Below are 22237 nucleotides of genomic sequence, written 5' to 3'. Positions count from 1 at the left end.
TAGATCTTTTTTTTTTTGTCAAATAGCTTAAAAATTTACAAGGACACAAAGGTGTTATCAATGTTCAGCCAACAGTTACAACACACTGACCTCTACCTTAACTCAACATGGCTTTAACTTCAAAGCCTGCTTAAAACTATTTAAATACCAACATCATTAAGCATAGCAGGCATGCCAAATACTCAAACGGAGCCAGCGTGCTTTACGTGAAACCCAGTCTTTGCACTTCCTCCCCCTTATTTCCCAGGCTAAACTTACCTCTCCTCCAGAGCGGGACTTTCCTGTCACACTACTTCTGACAGAGGAGTGGTGATTTCCCTGCTCTCATCCTTGGACTACTGCTTTTTATTTCCCAATCTCTCCTCCTTTTTACTAACTGCAAGGGAGGCTAAGCAAATAGCTGCACTGTGTCGAGCCACAGGCTTGCACCCTTACCCCAGGTGGCTCTGCAGGCACCTTCACGATTGCTGGCGGCAGGAACTGAAGGCTGAACTGAAATCCAAGCGTGGCTCTCCTGCAGTACACCCGGCGGAGGTGAATGGAGAGCTCTGCTGCCGCTGACTGAGCTGGGGGAGCTCAGGGGGGTTCATGCCTGACTGCACCTGCTTGTGCCCTTTTAAAGGCTGTGATGCTACTGATGTTACTTTAAATAAGCAGCGTGTAAGGAATCTGCAAGTATTACCTACAGAAAGGCCAAAACAATACAGGAACTTTTGCAATTGTTCACAAAATTAACCAGGTACAAAGCTATTATGAAAGGTTCTGTCTCAGAAGGTGACAGGCAAGTGGTGGAAAAGCCTGGACTGCTAAAGCCCTTCAACAGAGACTTTCCAGAACTTCCAGCATCTTTTTCACTATATTTGTTACTGATCGTACATCTTGATCGACACTGAAGCAAAAACACCACATCAAGAAAATTATCTGCAATCAGCAATGGTTATAAGGAAATGCTGTAGCTGAACCAATGTCAAAAAGAGTTTAACTGCTTAACTATCAAATGCTTAGCATACTTTAGAAGTAAGGCAAAACCTTCAACACAGTTCCTCAGTCATCACTCAAAGGCTGCCGTTAGTAACATCTGGATCTCAGGAACATTCAGGAATAGGTATTGTTGATATCCACCAAAAAAGAAATGTCTAGTAGCCTGAAAAATGCCCAAGGGGTAAAATTGCAACAGCTCATTTAAGATGCAGCTACGAGGCTGCACAATCAAGAGCGCAATCCCAGAGGAACAATCTTCACAGTTCTTCACAGGAATAATTTTTTTAACTCTCCTCCTTTCTGTCTCTTAAGCATCCTGGGTGTGGTTATGATACCAGACTAGTACTAATCACTGTGTTTTATGAGTCATTCTCCTCCTGGACCTTAATTCTGTGGCCCAAACACTTTTAGTCTCTCCTGAACACCAGAGCATGGACAGATACACCATTCACTGAGACCCTTTATTCCAGACTGCTAGACTCCAAGGCACAGTCTTTTAATCAAATTATTCTTAAGGCTTATGTCAAGTGGCAAATGCATCAAATTCTTGGCTCCAACAAAACCAAAACAACTCCCTCCAACGTATACCTTCCTGGGTAAAATTTTCAGAATTGTCATTTACCTAAAAGCCACAGACCTTGCACTTCTAAATAATAACTTGCTTTTAATAATATTACCCTTGAACATGATTTTCTGTAAGTGGGGGAATAAAAGAAGGAATATGGTATGAAGAGTCTGTGAGCACATGGGGAAATCTGTGTTCTGTGCTCACAAATTAACCAGTACTTGGCACAGGTATTGCATTTTTCCATCACAAGTTGTACTCCCTGCCTCCAAAGTAATATATTTTAGTCCTATTTACAAAGGGTTCATACAGTAAATCGAAATTTAGACGTCCTTAAACTTATGCACCAACCAAGGACTTTATTTACAGCCGCTTTCTCCACCCCCTTCCCAAAGTAACTTTTAGCCTCTGAGTGAGGTCATTCTCCACTAGTTTGCAGTGATCTGGTTTACATTCTGGATACTCGCTGTGAAACCTCAGAGGAGCTGGGGGATACACAGGGAGTAAAAGCTGGATATAAGAGACCACTCCAGCGCAAATATCCCAGATCAATTACCAATATAGATCCATCGCATTAAAAGCCTCCTGTTTCTGAACCCTTCCTAAAAGCTCCATTGAACACACAGTCCTACTGTATGTAATGATGGGATGAATTAAAAAATGGTAGGAGGAAGAAGAAGAAAAGAAGAATCCTAAACATAAGGAGTTTACCTAAGGAAAGGTAAACATGTTCAAAGAAACAATCACAACCACAGTAACACCTACAGACTCAAGCTGGAATTCAGGTACAGAAGGTACCTGATCTACAAATCATTGAGAAGTCTTGGCTGCTACAGTCAGTCTTAACATGCCAAAGCTTTCCATAACAGCAAAGCTTTCCATAGCATCATCAGAAAGCTTTGAGTACTAGCTCATCTTGCAGCTGTAAGACATATCTTCTCTCGAAACCTGGAAGACACATTTTTGATGAGGAAGGATAAGGCCCCCAGGACTTGTATATGTTCAAATGGTCTTTCTATCACTTCACTGTGGAATACTCTCGAGCACTTTCATAGATCACAGTTGAAATCTGGTTTCCCCTCTCTCTGACATGCTCCTATCCCCACAACTCACTGTCAAAACTATTACTTTGGCAAGAAACTTTCAATATATCACTACAGGGATAATCTCCTTTTACCTTCCACTATCACACTTGAGTGCAGAGGGCTCAGCTTGGCTAAAAGCTCAAAGGGCATGAATAATGTAAGAGGACTCCACTTTGAGGACCATTAATGCCTCAGAAAGCCCTTACTGGATCTCTCACCAGCTCTCACTTGCTGTATCTTTAATTTCCTTTAAGCGTTACAGTACCAGCACTAAATCAATCTCAAATCTCTCGCATCTAGCACCTCCCCACCAGCAGTGCAGCCAACAGACTAAAGGGACCTAGGAGTCGAAGGGGGCCAGGAGGGGAGTGGCCCCTGCAGCCTCCTGGCTGCGCCAACTGCCTCCTGCACCTTCCCAGCCTGTTGTCAATTGCTCCTCAGCTTCTTTAACTTTTGCCTTCAGCACTGAAATATTACATCCTTGGTTTAAGTAAAATCACTTCAACTGCCTTTGAGTTATATAAAGACCTAACAAATGCAAGAAATAGTTTTAATATTTTTAAAAAGTACTTTTTGCTTTCAAGGATGGCTGAAATCCAACTCAACTATTCACCTCGTAACATAACACAGACATCAACCTTACTACCTGGCCCATGTCATATTAAGCTTGGGAAAATCTGGCAATAAAATGAGTTGTGGTCGCAAGAAAACCCAGCCAGGTGCATGCACAGAGGGAAATGGTGAGTATGAACGTTATCTGATGAGCCATAAACTTGATACATCACACATCTATGAAACTACATATAGTTCTTAATTGAATCATTCCAAATCAGGGAAACACAACCAGAATTACAGGAGATACTGGGATCTTGGGCAAACTGCCTTCAGAGTCTGCTCTCAGTTATGCTATCTGTAAAATACAATCGATAAATGTAACCATTAACTAAATGCAAAACATGACTAGTCCAGTTCTTAAAGAGAAAAAAATTAGGCAAGGACTTGTTTGGTGTCACGTGTCGGGTATCTGCTTTGCACTACACCGCAACTATAGTAGAATGTAATATAATAGAATGCTGGAGAGGCTGGGGAATAGGAGCTGGAAAAGCACATTACAGGCAAACAATTGGAACGTAGAAAATCCTTAGATTTGCATATGCACAATTATGATTTGTATTACCTTTCCCTGTGTACATACACTGAAGAAACAAAATACATAAAAACAAATTGTGAGGACTTAAGGAGGTATGTCTTAACCCAAAGCTACGAACCTAACACTGCATACAGAAAAAAAAGTCCTCTTCACTTCAGTTTTCAGTTAGTTTGGCAAAGCCCACACAACAGGAGTTTTAAGTGATTCTGCAAGTCAGCACCAAAGAATAATTGAAGGGAAAGATGGGAAACCACAAGTATTTTCTGTGGTGATAAAACAATATTAAAAGAAAATGAAAGAGGAGAGGTTTGAAGGACACGAAAGATTCTAAGACTGGCTGGAAAGGATGACTTAAAAGTAGTTTGAAGCTGTGGTTTGAAATATTTAATATCTATAGAGGCATCTGTTCCAACCTTCAGAGGGTTAACTCAATCCTTCTGCAAGCTAAATAAACTGATTTCTGGGTTAGAAACCACTAGACAACTATTTTGTACTAAACACTAAAAACTGTAATACAAGACATCTGTTGAAGCTATGAAATGTCCTGCAGCTCTCTAAAATGCATAAATTTGCCTTGGTCATTATATTACCTAGTATTTTTTCCCAATATCATATATGATTGTGTGAAGTGCTTTGAAATGAAAGATGCTATGGAACTGCAAAACATTTCTACAACACACTCAACTTAATTTGGACATGCTATAGTAGGATGCCTCCCTTATTAAGACATCTGCTAGCAAACTGATTTAGCCAAATCACAGTGAGTGATAATGAGTGCTGTTTAATCAAGACAGTATTAACATAAATTTTAACTTTTGTTAAGTAGCTTAATGGTAAATTACTGAATGTTAAACAGACATGGAATTTTACACTCTGGTCTTTCAATAAACAAGTTCTTGAGCAATCTAAAATGTACAGTTTCTTCAGCGTGCAGTCAAAAAGAGCTAGCTACAACCAGAAAGAGTTGAAGTCAAGCAATGCAAGACTTGCAATCATGAACTTCATTTTCAATTTAAAAAAGGTTCAGTACTGGAGTGCTCTTCATCTCTGAACCAAATACAAGATCTTTAACATGAAAAGTATATCCAGATTGCTTATAATGAGAAAGCAGTAAAAGGTTTTTTAATTAATTTCTGGCTTTTGTACATATATGACACTTCTTGGATGCTTAATCCTGAACAGCTTTTTACATTTTCTATGGATAAGCATCTGGCCTTAGCACTGTAGAGATGGCTATAAACCACAGCCTTTCCATGATAACCCCAGATTATGTGGCTTCATCCATTAGCCATTGGTTTTGCCAGTCAACACATCCACTTATTTGTCAGAGAGAAATATAAAGCTTACGGTGTCATGACCCAAAACTACTAACAACTAAAATACTGATGGTGAAGAGCCACCACACTCTGAGATCAAGCAGAAGCCTTTACTGCAAAAGCATAACATAGTGACAGATACCACTTTAAATATTCACTCTTCAAGGGAGACTGCTGAAGCCAATATTAATAATATAATTGACTTGTCTGAATTTTAAATTAAATTAATTTAAAATTATTTCATCATATTCAGTTAGTGAGTTTGTTAAGAGCAAAAAAGCACTTACTACAGCGTTCCCTGAAACATGCAATTCCTACGAAAGAGGAGAGGAGTAAAGGAGACAAAAAAAAAATCACAGCAAACAGCTCAGTACCACAAATTACACGCTCTGTAGGAAAAGATAACAGTTTAGTTCTTCGGACCAGGATACCATGGAAGAGGCAAAATAAAACAGTTGAAAAAATAAAGCCATTGTATTTAGGCTTGCATTAGGCATCCACATAAGAGACTGCTTTCTTAGCTGCAGATTAAAAATACCAACCCCAGCAAGATATCAGTATCAAACCATATGCTTCTGTTCTCACCCACCTTTAAATGATAACAAAAAAAGGACTGATTTATAGAAATATTTCAAAAACTGAAAGCTTCTTAGTCCTCCAGGCAGCAGATGTTGAGACTGGCATGTGTACTTCAGTTTGAAAGGAACTGTCTTGCTATCTACAGGAGGTACCATGCCCAAGAGGTGGCTTAACATTGACTTCCTATGTCAGGGGAGTGATTAAACGTAATGCTTCCCTTCCCCACAACGCTAGGATGAATGCTGTGACAGAATAATCGGTTTCTTAATGTGACATGCATGCAAGAAGTCTCTATGAGCAGGTGGACAGAAGAATGTACACCTGGTTTCATACTGCACACGAACACCTGCATGAAGTGGACATGGGTCCTACATGATTACAAGAGTTAATCAAAGGGCTAAAATGATCGTTGCCAATGTCCCAGTCCCAAGCCTTTCATTTGCAGAGCTTGGGAAGAGCCACGACTTTCAACACAATCATTTAATTAACACTAAAACCCAAAATTAAGTAGGACTCATTCCTTCCACTGTCACTTCACAATCACACTGGCTGTGCTGAGAGTCATGCTCTCCCCATCCTACTCCTTCCACTCCTGACCTGTGCAAGCTGGAAGCTCAACAGGGGACAAGAAAGCCAAGATTTTCCACAAGTCTAATTCTCAAAGCAACAGCCACCTTGAGAAGGGGAAAAAAAATAAAGTGTGCTGTTGCTGTGGAAACAGAGCACAAAAATACTCCTATCGGATCAAGTAGCTCTCGGAGGATCAAGCACACTGCCAAACGGCGACTGGAACTTCCCCTCGCACGAGGGAAGGTTTAGGACAGGGAACAGCCCAGATGCCTCCACCATCTCCCAGATTTCAGGGGATCTGCGACAGCTTTTCAAAAGTGAGTCCCTCACTACACTTGGCGAGGAACGGTATCTTCTTTATGAAAAGAAGTACCACCACATGAAGGTCTTGAACTGGGAAGAGGATAAATTGCACAGCTTGCTTAAATTCTTGATAGATGTATTAAAATACAGATTGCAGGACACAGTGTTTAACAGAGGACTCTGGAAATGCCTGGGCCTGCCCCAAAAGTTTACAGTCTGAATTCAAAAGTGATGCTGGTGAATGGTAAAGAAGAAAATTAACCTACATCCTAGCAGAGTTCTTCTGTTCCTTGTTCCCTAAGAGATGAAAAAGAATAAATAGAATGTGATAATGTAATTAAAGACTACATGATAATTAACACACAAAAACGCCTGAATTAAGACCCTATAGGCAAACTCAATATCAGACTACTCTAACTTTTGTGTGACTTGACTTTAAAATCATTATTGTGCATATATCTATAGTTTTCCTCCTCTCCCCATTCCCTCTGAGATCCCTTTACTGTGTAAGCTGTTCATACCCTGGACTACATAAGCTGTATGAGACCGCAGGAGTCTAACACAAATCAGGGAGAGAGAACACTGTAGTTAAAAACAGTATTAATGAGAAGAGCACATACAGAAAAGCCAGCTCCAGGTTTTTAGGAAGAAAGGAACTGCCAAGTGTCAGCATTAGATCTCCTCATACTGCCAAGAATCAGGTGAAACCAGCAACCAGCAGCTACCTGATACTCTAAACCACTGGTTTTGCCAGGGCATTTTAAACATCAGATAGAGATGGCAGGGGATTCCCTCAGATTATAAATTTGTTTAGTTTATCAATGCTACCAGACATTAATTCCCCCAATTCCGAATCTTCTAACCATTCTTCTCATCCCCACAAAACATCTCATATTAAAAGAAACTAAACATTGGCAAGCTAGAAGGATGATTTATTTTACAGGGGTGTTGTGAAGCTTAATTCATGTTTGTAAAGCCCTTTGTATTGTGCCTTTCATCTACTGTGGGAACCTCACAGTATTATCAATAAGGTCTTTTCTACTGTAGAAAGGCTTTGCTAAAATAGCTATACTAGCAAATCTGCCTAGTTGAGATGTGGTTTACACAGGCAAAAAAGTTATTTTGCCAGAACAGCTAATACCAGTTCCCTGAAAAAACAAGCTATACTGGCAAAGCACATTTTTGCTGGTATCTAACTGAATCTAGCATAGAACACGGTACGTCAGCGAAGGGTGATTTCTGGAGGATCTTAACAAAACACAGTTATGCTGGCAAAACCCCAAAGGGTAGCTCTGACCAACACATTTTGGAGACTGCAACTGAAGGATGTGTATTTACTACTTTCACATTACCGAGCCTCTGCATTCATTTATTCACATGAATGAGCTAGAAGCAACAGAGCCCTCTGGAAAGATATCCCTTTAGCAGCAAATGCATTTGACTTTACTATCTTATACAAAATAATTGTTGGGTCTTTTTGTGCTGTTAAGAAGCAAGAAGCTAAAGGAATGAAGACAATTAAGAGAAAGCCTTGATCGGATATGTTCTGCCAAATAAAAAAAAATGCGGAATATTAACAGCACTAGAATGAATGCCTAGAAACTACTTATACAACTGCAAAGAACACAGACTGTGGTAAAAGAAACTAGTTCATGTGACAGTCATTTTTAACTGTGCTATTATCATTATTTTCTATCCAAGACCCCAGTTTTCTCACTCAGGTTTGAAACGACGTCAAACATCCAATTGCTATTTTTCTCCTAACAAAGGTGGAGAGGCACCATCATGCCAGGTTACCAAATGACTGCTTGCAATTTTTTTTCTAGTCATGTTTAGCCTTACTCTGAACTGCTTGGGGCAGTAGACCTTTCCACATCTTGCTAGAAGTCTGTAGCAAATCTCATCACCTAAGGGCTTGCTTACACAGGGAAAGGAAACTCATCTGTCTCACAACTCTGGAAGGCTTTTCTCCAAGAGATACCTGTATTTATTTTAGAAGGGTGTCTCTCCATGTCCACCTGCAGTAGCACACAATTTTCTAACGCCACAGCACGAACGCTATGCACCATAGCATAACACTTTGGCAGAACCATGTTTTAAATCTGTGGTGAGTTACAAATTGGTGAAACATTTTTCCACAAGCTGATTTGGATCAGACATGCTTGAATCTGGAACGGAGCGCAAAATCCAAAGACAGAAATTGCCATAGTTAAGAGAAGTATCCTAACTGAGCAATATGGAAAATTCGTTTTCCACATGAAAGATGGTTTCATTACCAAAAAGTAGGTGTATTCAGTTGCTTTCCACTGAGAAGTAAAGCTGAATCTGCTTTGAAGCAAAACTGAACATGAAACTCAATCTTATCTGCTATTGAGACAAATTAGAAAAAGACTAGCTACTGTAAATTAATCAGTAACCTATTATTTACCGACCTAGCACTGTAGAATATGCAGCCCACATACCAGGACTACCTGATGCGCTGTTTTGTATACCTAAGAATTATTAATGTGACCTCTGGAATGATAAGCATAATAACAAGCAGTAATTTATAATTTTTACATGTTCTCTCAGTCACTGATGTACCTGTCCATATAGCACGAAGAGAAGCACTGACCTAAAAACCAGGCTTGACAGTTGTGGACTAGGCTGAAAAAGAACAAGGTTCAAATAAGAGATGAAATACATGAAATCTTTTTGCAGATTGGCTAAGCTATAGACCAAAGGTATAGTACCAAAAGGCTGGGCTTTCTTGCTTCCAATTAAGAGGCACTTGCTTGTCACGAGAGCACCAAAAAAAGCTGGATTATGTTTCCTTTTTCCACTAGCATACATTTTGCATGTAAGCAGCTGTTCCTAATCAATGAGATATTAACACTTCCTATAACATGAAAATTTACATCACAGCCTTCTTTCAAAAACTACAAAGGCATTTTCCCTGCTGGCTCTGTGCCATAGCCAGACAGCACTTAATTTGTTGTACATACAGCGTAGCAACCATGAAACCCTTCCATCCTCCACGGCATTCTGCACTGGATGGATGGTTTTTGAGTAAGTTTCATGCAGACAGAAGGTTTGGATGAAGATCAAGGACAGAATACGGCCCTTAGACAGTTACTACATTTCTAGCTGGAAAAGTTCATTCTTGCCTTTGGGATACTCAGCAGAAAATTTAAGGTTAACCACCTTTAAATGCACGGCTATCTTGCCCCTCTATTTCTTCCCATCGCACTCCTCTGCTTTAGCTCCTTCTCATCCCTTCTTAGCTGTTGTCTCTCTTCAGGCTCTGATGACACTGACTGATCCCTTGGTTTCTTCCCAGGAAGAGTTCTCACAGGGAATTTGCAGGGTTCAGCGCATAATCCTTCTGCATGCCCTGGGTCCTGCCTACACAAAACCGCTCTCTTGCTGAGCACTTCATGGCAGTGAAGTTTAGCTAAGGCATTGGAGCAAAAGTCTAGGAGCAAATATGTGGAGGCTGAGGTCAGGCTTCCCAGTGGAAGGTCACCTACTCTGAAACATCCCTCCATCACTGACAGAGATACCCCACACTTATCATTCTCAAGTTCAAGTACGCTTCAAGGCCAACTTTTTTTCTCTCAAGCGAAAATGGAAGAAAAGGCATACACTCAGGCTGAGGCTTTTTTCCTCTTAGTTATCTGGAATTTATAACTGCTCCAAAGTTTCTGCAGGGGTAGAAATGAAATTTAAAGCACAGGAACAACAATTACTCGGCATGATCAGCTGTTCTGCTCTACAGTGAAGCACAAAGCTGCAACCGGAGAAGAAATGCACAGTTAAATGATGAGGAGCTCACTTCTACTCAGAGAGACAGCTGAAGCACCCTGAACGGTATGGGGAGACTGAGGCTACGTGTTCTCAACAAGCTCACACAAATAAACTCAAGCTGTTGTTTTTGACCTTCGATGCCCTTCATGATTTGTGTCCTGAACCACTAAGATCAGGAAAAAGTCTAGGATAGGTTAAATATTTAGCCAGTAAAGAGCATTTACATCCCAATGATGAACTTCCTAGCTCTAACAGAATGGTGGTTCACTGACTTTCACAGCATGCTAGGGCTAATATACTCAAACTTTATGGGGATGATGGGAAGAAGGACAAATAAAGAAGGAACAACAGATTTAGTTTTTTGATATGTAGGTTTGTAGTTCTCAAATCGTAACGTACAGATGAAATTTAGAATCAGATCTAACTGCACCTAAAGATATTTATTGTAAAGGAACAACACCATTTGGAAAAAATATGCAGAATTGAAAATATACTAATTTTGCACAAAGAGCTGTAGTACAACAAAAATGCAGAATTTCTTGCATATTAAGTATGGTTTAAAAAGTCAACCATAAATACACGAAAAATTTCACAATAAAAAAAGCAAACAGACAAAGCAGAAATCTGGGAAATCGATCAGCCTGTCTAGGAATTCATTTATGCACACTATTTCTTTGAATGTACAACACAGGCTTCAAACGCAGCTGCACCTACTTCATAATTCACATCTTCACCTAACCATGAAAGCAGCATAACAGGCTCTGCTTACGCACAAGGTCTCTATGACAAACAATCAGTCCTAATTGAGGAAAATACATTATGGACACAATGTTTAGAAAATTAATTGCCTTTTGACCTCCGAGAAACAGCACCAAAATTCCAATTTGTCCTTGTTTTAACATATGTCTGTATTTTAAAAAAACATACATACTTGGATGTAGTTTTATCACTTTTCAGCTGAAAACAAGTCTGAAAAATGTTACCTTAAGACTGAACACGCAAGACACTTTAAATGCAGGTGCTTCCTCCACCAAAATGTTGACACTTTTAACACCGCTTTTCCACAAACATTTTATTTATAAACAATTCTTTCATATGAAGTTTTTCTTGAAACAGCTGTAAAACAAGCAGTTGAAGATCAAAATTGTGCAATGTGTCACACTTCTCCCCACTTTCCAGAGCCTCACACTGAAGTTCAGAAGAGTACCTCTAAACCAGCAGACAAACCCACGATATGAAAATCTGTAATGCAATCTTATAATACCTGGTCCTGAATTAATTTTAGAGTCCTAAGATTTGAGAAGGTAAAAAAAAACCAACAAACCAGTGCTGGATAAGTTTCATATAATCATCTGAATGGCTCTATTGTCTCTTTCGTCATGCTAAAGTTTGCTTCGTTGTTGTTTTCATCTTTCCTTTTAAAACAGCCTCCTGCAGCTCTAAGCTAAAGATCTTCCTGGAGCTTCTATGCGACAGCTGCAGTATCTTAGCCATCTGTTTAATTTATATTTGCTAATGCAGCTCCTGCTGTTTTCAACTGACAGCTTTTTTCTCTCTTATTACCCCCACACGGGAAATCATCACACTTGCCAAAGTTTCTCTGTAGTCTCAGATGTCAAATCAAGTCTGGTGACAAAAGGTGATGAATGAGGCTCCTATGCACCTCCCTTTTGTTTAGTTAAAATTATGAAAATCTGTAAGGGAGTTTTATGTTATTTCTTTAAAGAACAATTATAAACAAAAAGAAAGGAAGGATTACAGAAACAAAGATGGAGATAGTGAAGGGAAGTCATACTCCCTTCCTCCCAACATGGTGATTCTGTGGGAAGGTCGAGGCTGAAGGACGTCCAAGATACTCTCAGAAGCAGAATATCCATTCATTAAAGCCATGGTTCAACCTCTTCAGTCATCTATGCCCACCTACCAAGCTTAGGGTTTGGCTGACTACTGGCTTCCCCTCACTTGCAACCAGCATGCCTCCTATCTCTTCTGGAGTGCTCTGGATCTCAGAAGTATTCACAAGTCAATGGGAAGTGATGGAGCCCCAAGGCCCACATGTTGCAATGCCAGTAGTTAGTGCCATCCTGTGAGGCCTCCTGCAGGAAGGTGCAGGGCCTGCAATCTCTGCGCCATTATGAAGAGACACTGGATAAAGCACAGACTGGCTCCTGAAACAGCAGTCAGCCTTATACAGCAAGCACAGATGTTACTGTCCCTGTAACTCCCCTAGAGCATGATAACAAGAAGATTAGAGTATATTCCTGCTGAAAAGCGACATCAGGTTTAAGATAAAACTTTGAAATTTAACATAGATACCCTTGTCCTGCTCTAAAACCATATCAGCTGAATCACAGTGATCTCTGCAATACCTGTCCTAGGTGATACAACACTCCTGGGTTTCAAGAACCACATTTCAGTGACTAGCCCCAGCCCAGAAACAGGTACACACATTAAACACAAAAGAGCTGCACTTAAACCAAACCCAGAAGCACGACCACTCTTACTTTCTAAATTCCCCCTTTCAAAACATCTTTATTAACTGGAGAGACACACAAACATGAAATGGGCACTCTTCAAAGGGCTGGAAGATGCATACTTTCAGGTGCCAGAGAGCGCCCAGCATAGCAGCTGATGAGGGGCTAGCAGGGATGCACGCTTGAAGGAATACTTGGGAGACAAGAAGTCATCTCTTATTACCGCTGTTCCCAGAGGACGATGCTGAGAAATTAAATCTGTTGTTCTGACACTCTAGAGTTGGCTCCAGCTCCCAACATCAAAGCAACCCATTGGAGAGCTCTTGTGACAGCCCCCTATCTTGTGCACGATCATCTCACTGAGCTCTGGAGGATAGAGTCACTTGAAGCAAAATAAACATTTCTGCTTTTGAATGCACATCAAGCTAGTGAGAAAAAGAACTAGTGGTGCACTCTGGAGAACGTTACTACTTCATCTTCATACCCCCACTCGTTGAATAATTTTGGTACAAAAAGTCAATCTTTGAAGAGCACATTAGACAAAACAGAAATGCTAAAAAGTATAACGTAGAATAACCTCAGACCTAATATACTAATAGCTATGCCATACATGAGGACATTACATCCTTTCCTACCCAGCAGATCTTGTCCAAGAGCCAGACATGTCAACTTTTAATTTTCATTCTGTATCTCAGTCTTTCCATATGTAAATATATGTAAATGTTGATGTACTTCACTATAATACTCTTATACAGTGCTTTAGACTAGATGCCCAGCACAGATTCTAATGCTTTTCTAGCTCAGTGCCACTACTGGGGTGGGGGGCAGGCGTGGAAATCACCTCAAGCAGTACACACCTTTCAGGCCTGAAAACCTGATGAATCACTACTCAGCTTCAGCTGGTTACTTGTACTTTATGGCATTTTGTAACTAACACAATCAAGAAAGCATAAAGTATTAAATTGTAATAATGTAGATATAAGATTAACTTCCCAAGACGTCTAAGACTTGTTTCTTAGGCGTTTCATCAACACACTGAACCGAAGAGCCACAAATTATGAATTTTCTCCCAGTCTCTCTGTCTACCATGCTGCCCAGGCCAAAATTATCCTTTGCATCAATTCTTCCTTACCTCAAGAAGTCTGAGAAAGAGGTATGTTGTACCAGACAGAGACTGAGTGAAAACACCATGAACCTGGGGAGAGAAAAGTAGTTTTGTATAAATATGTGTATCTGACAGTGTAAGGCAGCAGTATTTTCCAAAATGAAAATATTCTCCATCCACAGTGTCTGATTCACTTCAGTTCCTGAACTACTGCAGTTTTCAGCTCAGGAAATGAAAGTAGTGCTGATTTTAGTGATTCCTTCAGCCCGGAACAGTAATAACTGAACTGACTAGAAATTAACTGAAGTTGCAAATAAAATAAAAATATTAAAGAAGAAACTTGTATGCCTTACAAGTTAGGCATACTGGTCTTATCTTTTTCAGCCAGATTTTTTCATTTTCCTCCTTCTTCTTGGGTAAATAAAAATTATCAAGCGTTACTTTGACTAGCCTCTGGTCACAAGCTCCTGAAGGAAAGAGGCAGCTCATCCATGTGCTGTTGCTCGGTCTGTTACACTTTACTGTACCTGTTAAGCATAAAGGCTAAGCTAAGGACTAGGAAGACCACAGGATTCCAGCCGAAAGGAGAAAACCAGTGCACAGTGAGGTACTCTCCTAGGTGAGCAAAGATGTCTTGCACGACACGACACTATTGAAGACCCAGCATAACAAACGCTGCAAAACCAGGTGCAGGAAATGAAAACTTCGATATAAGATGGCAACAGATTTTACAACTAACAAATGCAGTTAATTTCTTATCTGTAGACTACCAAAGCCCAAGGAGAGAACAATACTTTTCTATCCCTTCAGAGCAAATAAAAGTAAATATTAGCATTGCTTCCTGCAGGAGGTGACATTATGGTAAGTAGCATATTCATGCACACCACCTTTTGGACACCTTTTCATAATTTGGCAACATAATGTGTAAGGGCAAAAAACCTGACACTTTTTACTGGAAGAAAACTTGCTTTTTTTTTTTTTTTTTAACTTCATAAAATACCCCTGCTGTGAAATTTCTTAGCGCATGCAAACCACACAGGTCTACAGGCTTTCCTGGAACTGGAAAATAAAGAAGCACCTTTGCCATCCTTACTACAGAGATAAAAGATACCCGAAAGTGAGTACATTTGTTTTATGAAGAAAGTCATTATTCAAGGGTAGATGGATCTAGAAGCAGAGTCAGGTACAGGACCTGCCCTCTCAACCTCTTCCATAGATGTTCTTAACTTTGAGCATCCCAGGAGAAAACATCTGAACTAACCACTTTATTCTTAGCTTGGTCAGACACGACTTGATACAGCCTTCAACCAACCATTAACAAACTAAGCTTCCCACTGCCCAGGATAGTGGGAGATGTGAATAGCCAGATAACAGGATAACCCTGAGCACACAAACCCTGTTGCACAGAGGCGAACACCCAGTGTCTTTGCACCATGCTTTGCAGTGCTCCAGGTTCTGGGAAGACCTTAGCTGGGGTACAGAGGCAGCCCCATAAGAAAGCCCATCTGACACATCTCCCAAAGCAGAAGGGATCACAGTACATATAATATGGTACTCTTTCACCAGTTATCCCTCCTGGAACTGCTGCTATCATCAGCTCCATGGCTCTAAGTCTTGTGGAGCCAGCGCTTCAGCCCAAATCTGCAAGTTGTGGACCGCAGCTGGCTCCTGAATGCTCTTCCAGATCCTCCAAAGCCACCTTTCCAGCGTCGCATGTTCTGGGAGCACGAACCAGGGACATCAGCAGTGGCTCTGAACAAAGCTGATGAAGGCTCAGCAGGTGAATTACCTCAGGGTCTGAGCCACACAAAATCCTGTGTACTGGTTTCCAGGTCTGAGCCTGGGATTCCTGTATGGACAACGTTTGAAACCCTGTCCCCTAAAGTTTTGCCTGTGTGTATACCTCTTCACTTCCCAGCATCCTCAGGCATTATCCAAGAGCCACTTCTGAGGAGTATAAAGTTGATACTCTCAAGGAAATCCGACTTGACTCTAGGCTGTCTGATATGTGCAAGTAATATCGTTCATTAAGCATGATTGTCCATACATACATAGCATTTAAAAACCAAACCATTAGAGACTTTAATACTCACCACCCTGAACCTTAACTCTAAGCTTCAACAAGTAAGTAACCACCTGCCCCAAAAAGGCTAATGCTAGCTTACTTTAAGCACAGAGGCAATAACTTTCAACAAATTCCAAAGTATTTAAAAGTTTTACCTTCCAGAAAACCAAGTTTTGCTCTTCATCTGCACTTTAGATACCTAGATTTGAAATGAAAATGCAAGTACAGCTGCTCACAGCTGATAAGGCCTCATGCTACTGGCATCTATTTATATCCATGATCCAGAGTAACAAACCCACACACTTTAAACAACTGAAGCAGTTTTAGATAAAATATGGAAATGGGAAGATGGGACTAGAAGCCACCTCCTCTGCTGTATAAACCCCTTCCCCATCAATCCAGAAAAAGCGCATTTGGATGAAGGCAATAAAAGGTCCATACTGTCTCTGAAGATCAACTGCCAAAGCAGAGAACCTCAAAAACAATTTCCAAGTTAGCACTTGACAGCAACTCCTGATGGCATCCTGTTGGTTCTCACCTGAACGGTGGGGCCAGCTCCGCTGCCAAGCCAGCTGATGTCTTTTGACTGAGGTTGCAAATACACTGTTCTGTGTATTGGCAGGAGCGGAGGGACCACAGGATGAGGCATGGGAGCACAGGTTTGGTGTTTGTGATTAACCTTACACAATGCCTGACTTGTGGGGTTGCAAAGCACAGATGGGAACACAAGTTTAAGGTCCCAGGAAACAAGGAAGAGGTAACCAGACCTATGGGGTAAGGCCCAAAAGAGAGCAAACATGAGAGAAGACGACTGGGGAGGATGGAACAGAAGTGTGTTTCCACATACGCCCACACTAGCTTGGCCCAGAGCTGAGGTTCTCCCTGCAGATGATACTCAGCCCAACGGAGCCTGAAAAGCCCTGCGTAAGAGGACATCACAACTCACACATACGCAGCTATTATACTGCAATGAGATACTGCTTATGGAAGAAACTACAGCTTGTCCTGTACTCATCTGCAACATAATATTGCTCAGTCAGACATCCAAAAGCATATTACAGAGAAGGGTTAACAGCTTCAGGGTACGCTTCCACATGCAGCATAGACCAGCCTTAGTGGCTACCAGCAAAAAAGGTGGACCCACATCCCTGCCTATTCATAGCACACTGATCCAAATACCTAATCACCAGAAAATTATCAGTCGGTCAGATTTATGAGCTGATCGAATGCACCCTACAGCTGCCTGACTGCAGGAACTGAAGCAAGACAGAAATGCCACAACTGAGGCAGACCAGAGCAACACTGACCTTTCCAGCAGAAGCATAGTCTGAGATCACCTTTCACAAAACAGGATCTTTATTATAGAAACTAGAGCGGAAGGCAGGGGATACAGAGGCTGGCTAGAGAATGTCCTAGTCCATTAGACCACAGAGAGTGTGTGAGTGTGAGTCTCTGTGTGCCTGTCTGTCTCTAGTCCTAAATCTCAAGAACCACTATGCAACTGAGATTACCGGATATTTGCATCTAGACTTTTAAACTGTAATATGGTACCAAACTTTGAATATTTTCTACGAGTCAAAACCCTGAACAACAGTGAAATACAAGCAGTATTTTCAAAAGCTCTCCCTGCTGTGCCCTCCTTTTTTTTCTACAGCATCTCTCTGCTGCAAAAAATGTTAACTTTTATTTAAAACAGAAGCAAGTACCACTTTCAGATATTCCTTCCCCTGCTTCTCTCCCACCTTTTTTCTCTACTGAACAGAAATCCAATATCACAGCTGGAGAAGAGCAATAGAGAGCCAATAAAAGATAACCAGACTGGGTGTATTGGGATGTATTGGTATCAAGTGCTACAGATCTGGAACAAGACTGAATTTCACAGGGACAAATCTGAAATTGCCATCAGCTGGCCTTGAGGCATACGCTACACAAATCCATCCAATTGAAAGGGGTATCCCTCATGTTGCACCCAAATTTGACTCCATCCTGCATTAGTCTGCTATTTCCAGTCTTTATGGTAAATTGACATCAAATGCCTGTTCAGAAATCCAAGGTTAGAGGGAATACTGTTTACATTAAAGAGATTAATACTACTTCTTGTCATGCTTCCTGTGCTATATTTCAACAGTTTTTCATTTTGATTTTGTGTTCCAAATTTGGGTTATGACAAGACAACAGGAACTTCAGTTGCTATGCAAAATGTAAAATAAGCAAAAAATCCCAGCTCTGAGAGTTCAATGCTCTACATCTACAGATAATGCATACACCAATACTATGTGCATGATGTTTAGGCACAAAAAAAATCAGGCAGAAAATCAGTCTCAGACACCAAGCAAGGTAATTTTAAGTATGAAGTGTGCCAGGTACAACAGAGTGACTTGGACAAGGATTAGAGGCAAAAGCAAATGTAGAGTGCCTGAAATTGCCACATTTTTTCCAGTCAAACCATCACAAGTATTTAGCAATTATCTAAATCTTCCCCTCCCTAATAAACAGTGTTACTGCACATCTGAGTCTTTTAACTAGCAGCCACACAGTTTGTGGAACAGCAGCTCTGCCAGGTGAGGGGAAATGATCACCTGGTGTGCTGACCTAGCACAGAAACACATTTTGCCTCAGCTGGAAACTTTTTATACAATCAGTGCTGTCAATACACTAGAAAATAGCTTAGATACCTGATACCATAGATTTTAATATTCTGGCTGTGGGTATAGCCATCAAAACCCCCACTGCCTCTCATTCCTCACACACTCAACCAGCTGATATAATTTTATGCCTGTAATTCAGTTTAGATTTTACAAGAGGCAAAAAGTAGAGAGATTCCAGTAAATGACACTTCAGATACGAGAATGAGCAACTGGGGAGGACAATGCTCATCCTTTGCATATAGACCCACCTAAACAGAAGGGCTTAAAACCTCACTTGACCAGAGCTGGTAGGGAGCCTTGGCAAAAGCTAAACTAAAATTAATTTTCCAGACTTTAAGGTTATTGAGGTAACTTGCAAAGTACAAATCAGTGGAGAGCTGTCTTCATAAATCTTTGGACAGACGGCTTCAGCCTGCTGCTCCTGGGGCTTTTTCCCCAGCTGCAGGGAACAAAGCTTTGCCCATCCTCACTGTGGCACCAGGGCCTCAGGGACACTGGGCAGCAGGGACAGGAGCGGAGCGGAGCTGAAGCGAAGGAGGTCAGCTCCATGCTGCATGGGCTGAGAAAGCTCTGAACAGAAACTCAGGCACTGATCACTGAGGAAAAGGTGAAGTAAAACATCTAGCAAACTGAGGGAGGTTTAGAGCTGGATCTTCCTCCAGCTGCCTGTACGTAAATAGCAGCCGGAAGGCTTTAGGGCGAGATAAGAAAATGACAAGTGGCTACTGTTCAGATGAGAAAGGAGGGGGGAAAAATAACGGTAGCAGAGGAAAAAAGTACAGCAGGAAAAGACTGCAGGGAGGAACCAACACATTTATAGAAGAGGTAAGCAGTAGAAGAAAAGGGACAGACAGATAAAAGACCTAGATAATGCTGGGAAAATATGGAAAATAATTTAGGTACCCTAATTTCCACTAAGGGACAACTTGAGTGAAATGAAAGAATAAAAGACAAAAAATAGAGGTTACAATAATGACCAGATGAAGAACAGCCAAATTATCCAGCAAATTTTCCTAGTCTTAGTGTAACTATTCATTAGATCAACATTTTAAGGCAGCATTAGTAAGTTCTCTACATGATTGAGCACTCTTTGTCAAAGATGATATATTGACAGATAACAAGAAAGTTAGAATAACACATTTAACGAATTTATTTTACTGTCTTCCAACTAGCTGTAGCATTAACTGAGATGTCATTTAAATGTATCAAACAAGAAGTTAGCTAGCAATCTGTTGCATGGGCTTAATCAGCAATACAGAATTATTCCATTCCTCTCCACCACAGCAGGCACGTCAGTAAGGTGATCTTCAGCCCCCCTAGTTGCTGGATATGGTATCACAATCTGCTGATGTTCCTCATACTGCTATTTTTTTGTCCTAAAATACCATTTATGCATAACATGAACTCCTGGGCTCGAAGATTCCAGGCACACGTGCATGACGGACTGCCTGCATCCAAGGTCTCCTGTGCTACGCAACACGCCTCAGGATCTGCGATGCGTTATTGCAACAGAGGCTATGGAAAGCTGAACAAATTCAGTGATGGGAGGTTACGGAGTCCAAAGGCAGAGGACAACACCGCCACTCTGGAATTCCTTAATATTGCTGCATTTCCAAATCCAACTTATTTTTGAGGCTTGGGGAAGATATTTCAGAAAGAGCACAGATTCAGAAAGTTTGGCTTTCAATAAATAGTTTACATTAAATCGCAACACATTTGGGTGTTTGCATTTTGCTTTTAGTGCTTATATTTTGTACAATATAAAGGTCTGTGGTGTGCTGGACTATTGCAGAATTCAGAAAGAGTGAATTCAAGAAAGAACGAATATGAGAACTAAACTCCATAATCAAAACCTAAGGCAAAGGGTAAAATCTTTAGGATTTCCATAGCTGGGGAATTCATGGCATTTTGCCTCTCTAGAGAAATCTAGACAGTAGTATACTAATAAACCACGCCAGCAGCAGTCAACCTTCAGAACAGCAGAAAAAACACTGTAAGAGAACAGTATGTACCAGGAAGGATCACTGGGTTATAGTGGCCACCACCTAAGCACCAATGCCTGAAACCAAGAGATATTTCTAGGTATTATTAAAGAAAAAAAACCTCTCCGTTGGTGGTTAATAGTACTGACCACAGTATATTCATTAAAATCTTAACCTGTGAAATGTTAGAGTGACAGTTTACAGAGAAGCAGTTACCAGACCAGTATTTTGCACCTCTGAATCTAAATGAGTGGGACATTAAGAAATTTTCCAAGAATAATTTATCCAAAGACCAGATGGAAAGAAGTAGAGAAGCTACCAAATGTGTCCTAATAATGAAATTTATTGTTGTTGCTGTTATTAAGTCAGTCTAATCCTCATTAGAGAAAACATAAAAATAATAAAGAAAAACCCCAATCAAGTAAAGGTCAAGCTTCATGGGGGGAAGAGAAAGAGGCATGTCAGAGGGCAAAATGAATCTAAATATATCCATGTCAAAAACCAGAAGATCTTTTTTCAGACGCTAAAACCTGTCAGAAAAAAACAGAAAAACTTTTGTCAACCTCTAAAACTATTAGCGTAACAATCCTAACAAATCGAGTGGGAGAGAAAGATTGGGGATTTCATCTCATGCACACTAAAAAGCAGGTAGGAGTATGTTTTTTTCATAGAGAAGGTAATATCTAAATCAAAAACCTCAGCAGGTTAACTGAATAAATGGAAATACATGTGCAAGCCTTGATGCTGATGCTGTTTCAGCTCCCTCAAAATCACTATGTTAAAACAGGTGGTCACCCTTTCCCCTACCCCTCACAAACAGTAACACGAAGCTGAGTGCCTGTTAGGAAGCTAATCCCAAACTACAGTATCATTCTGTACCCAGTGGACCTCCCCCCCTTTTTTCTTTCCTGTATCACTTTCTCTCAACTCCATCTGACATGGGTGATGTATTTGCAGTAAAAAGAAGCTGCTTCAGTGGTGGATTTTTGAAAAAATCTGCATTTCTCACAGTACTCTAGCCAACCAGGTTCAAACTAGGAAATCAGAGTCCTGCACATTACCTCATATGACTAAAAGTCACGGGTGATCAGGTCTACTATGTGTGCATCCCTCCAGGGAACCCCTAGCTTTGGGGACAAAAATACTCCTAGAACCTTTACAATAAACTAATTAAAGAATGGGATGGTAACTCACACATATTTCATATACATATATCTCTATTTTGTACATATTGACAAACACACCTGCCTTTCTGATGCAGGAATGAAAAATCCCCTTCTAAGACACCAGTGGCCAAACAGCTAACGTATTAGCATTTTGGAAGTGGCTTGCACAACGGGAAAAGTGACTGCACAGTAGGAAAACTCCAGCAGGGAGACAACAATTCAACAACAAACGAGACATAAAGCATCAAATGGGAAGTGAACTCTTGAGGAGCTAAAACAGATAAAAAAGCTATTGGTGGTAGTGTAGAAAGAGGTATTTATTTAGCAAGTTTAGGAACATATAGAAGGTGTGGAAATATTTATCAGTGCAATGCTCTGAAAAGACGTACTGAAAGGAAGAGTTCACAATCACTTATCAAGCACAGATTTTCAAAAGCACCCAGGACAAATTTCCACATAGGA

At 40.6% G+C, this 22237-nt stretch overlaps 1 long non-coding RNA gene across 3 annotated transcripts in view; it reads right to left on the bottom strand.

Moving 5' to 3' along the window:
• LOC142064450 (uncharacterized) overlaps positions 1-22237 on the bottom strand; it is a 112732-nt gene that overhangs the window by 42584 nt on the left and 47911 nt on the right. For all 3 annotated transcript variants that reach the window (XR_012663108.1, XR_012663107.1, XR_012663109.1), the window contains exon 2: positions 13942-14004. This is a non-coding gene — a long non-coding RNA (uncharacterized LOC142064450). The remainder of the gene's footprint in view (positions 1-13941; positions 14005-22237) is intronic.

The sequence above is a fragment of the Phalacrocorax aristotelis genome, chromosome 14 (genome assembly GCF_949628215.1).
Source record: "Phalacrocorax aristotelis chromosome 14, bGulAri2.1, whole genome shotgun sequence".
In the NCBI taxonomy this organism is placed as follows: domain Eukaryota; kingdom Metazoa; phylum Chordata; class Aves; order Suliformes; family Phalacrocoracidae; genus Phalacrocorax; species Phalacrocorax aristotelis.
This window is presented reverse-complemented; position numbering and strand designations above follow the sequence as displayed.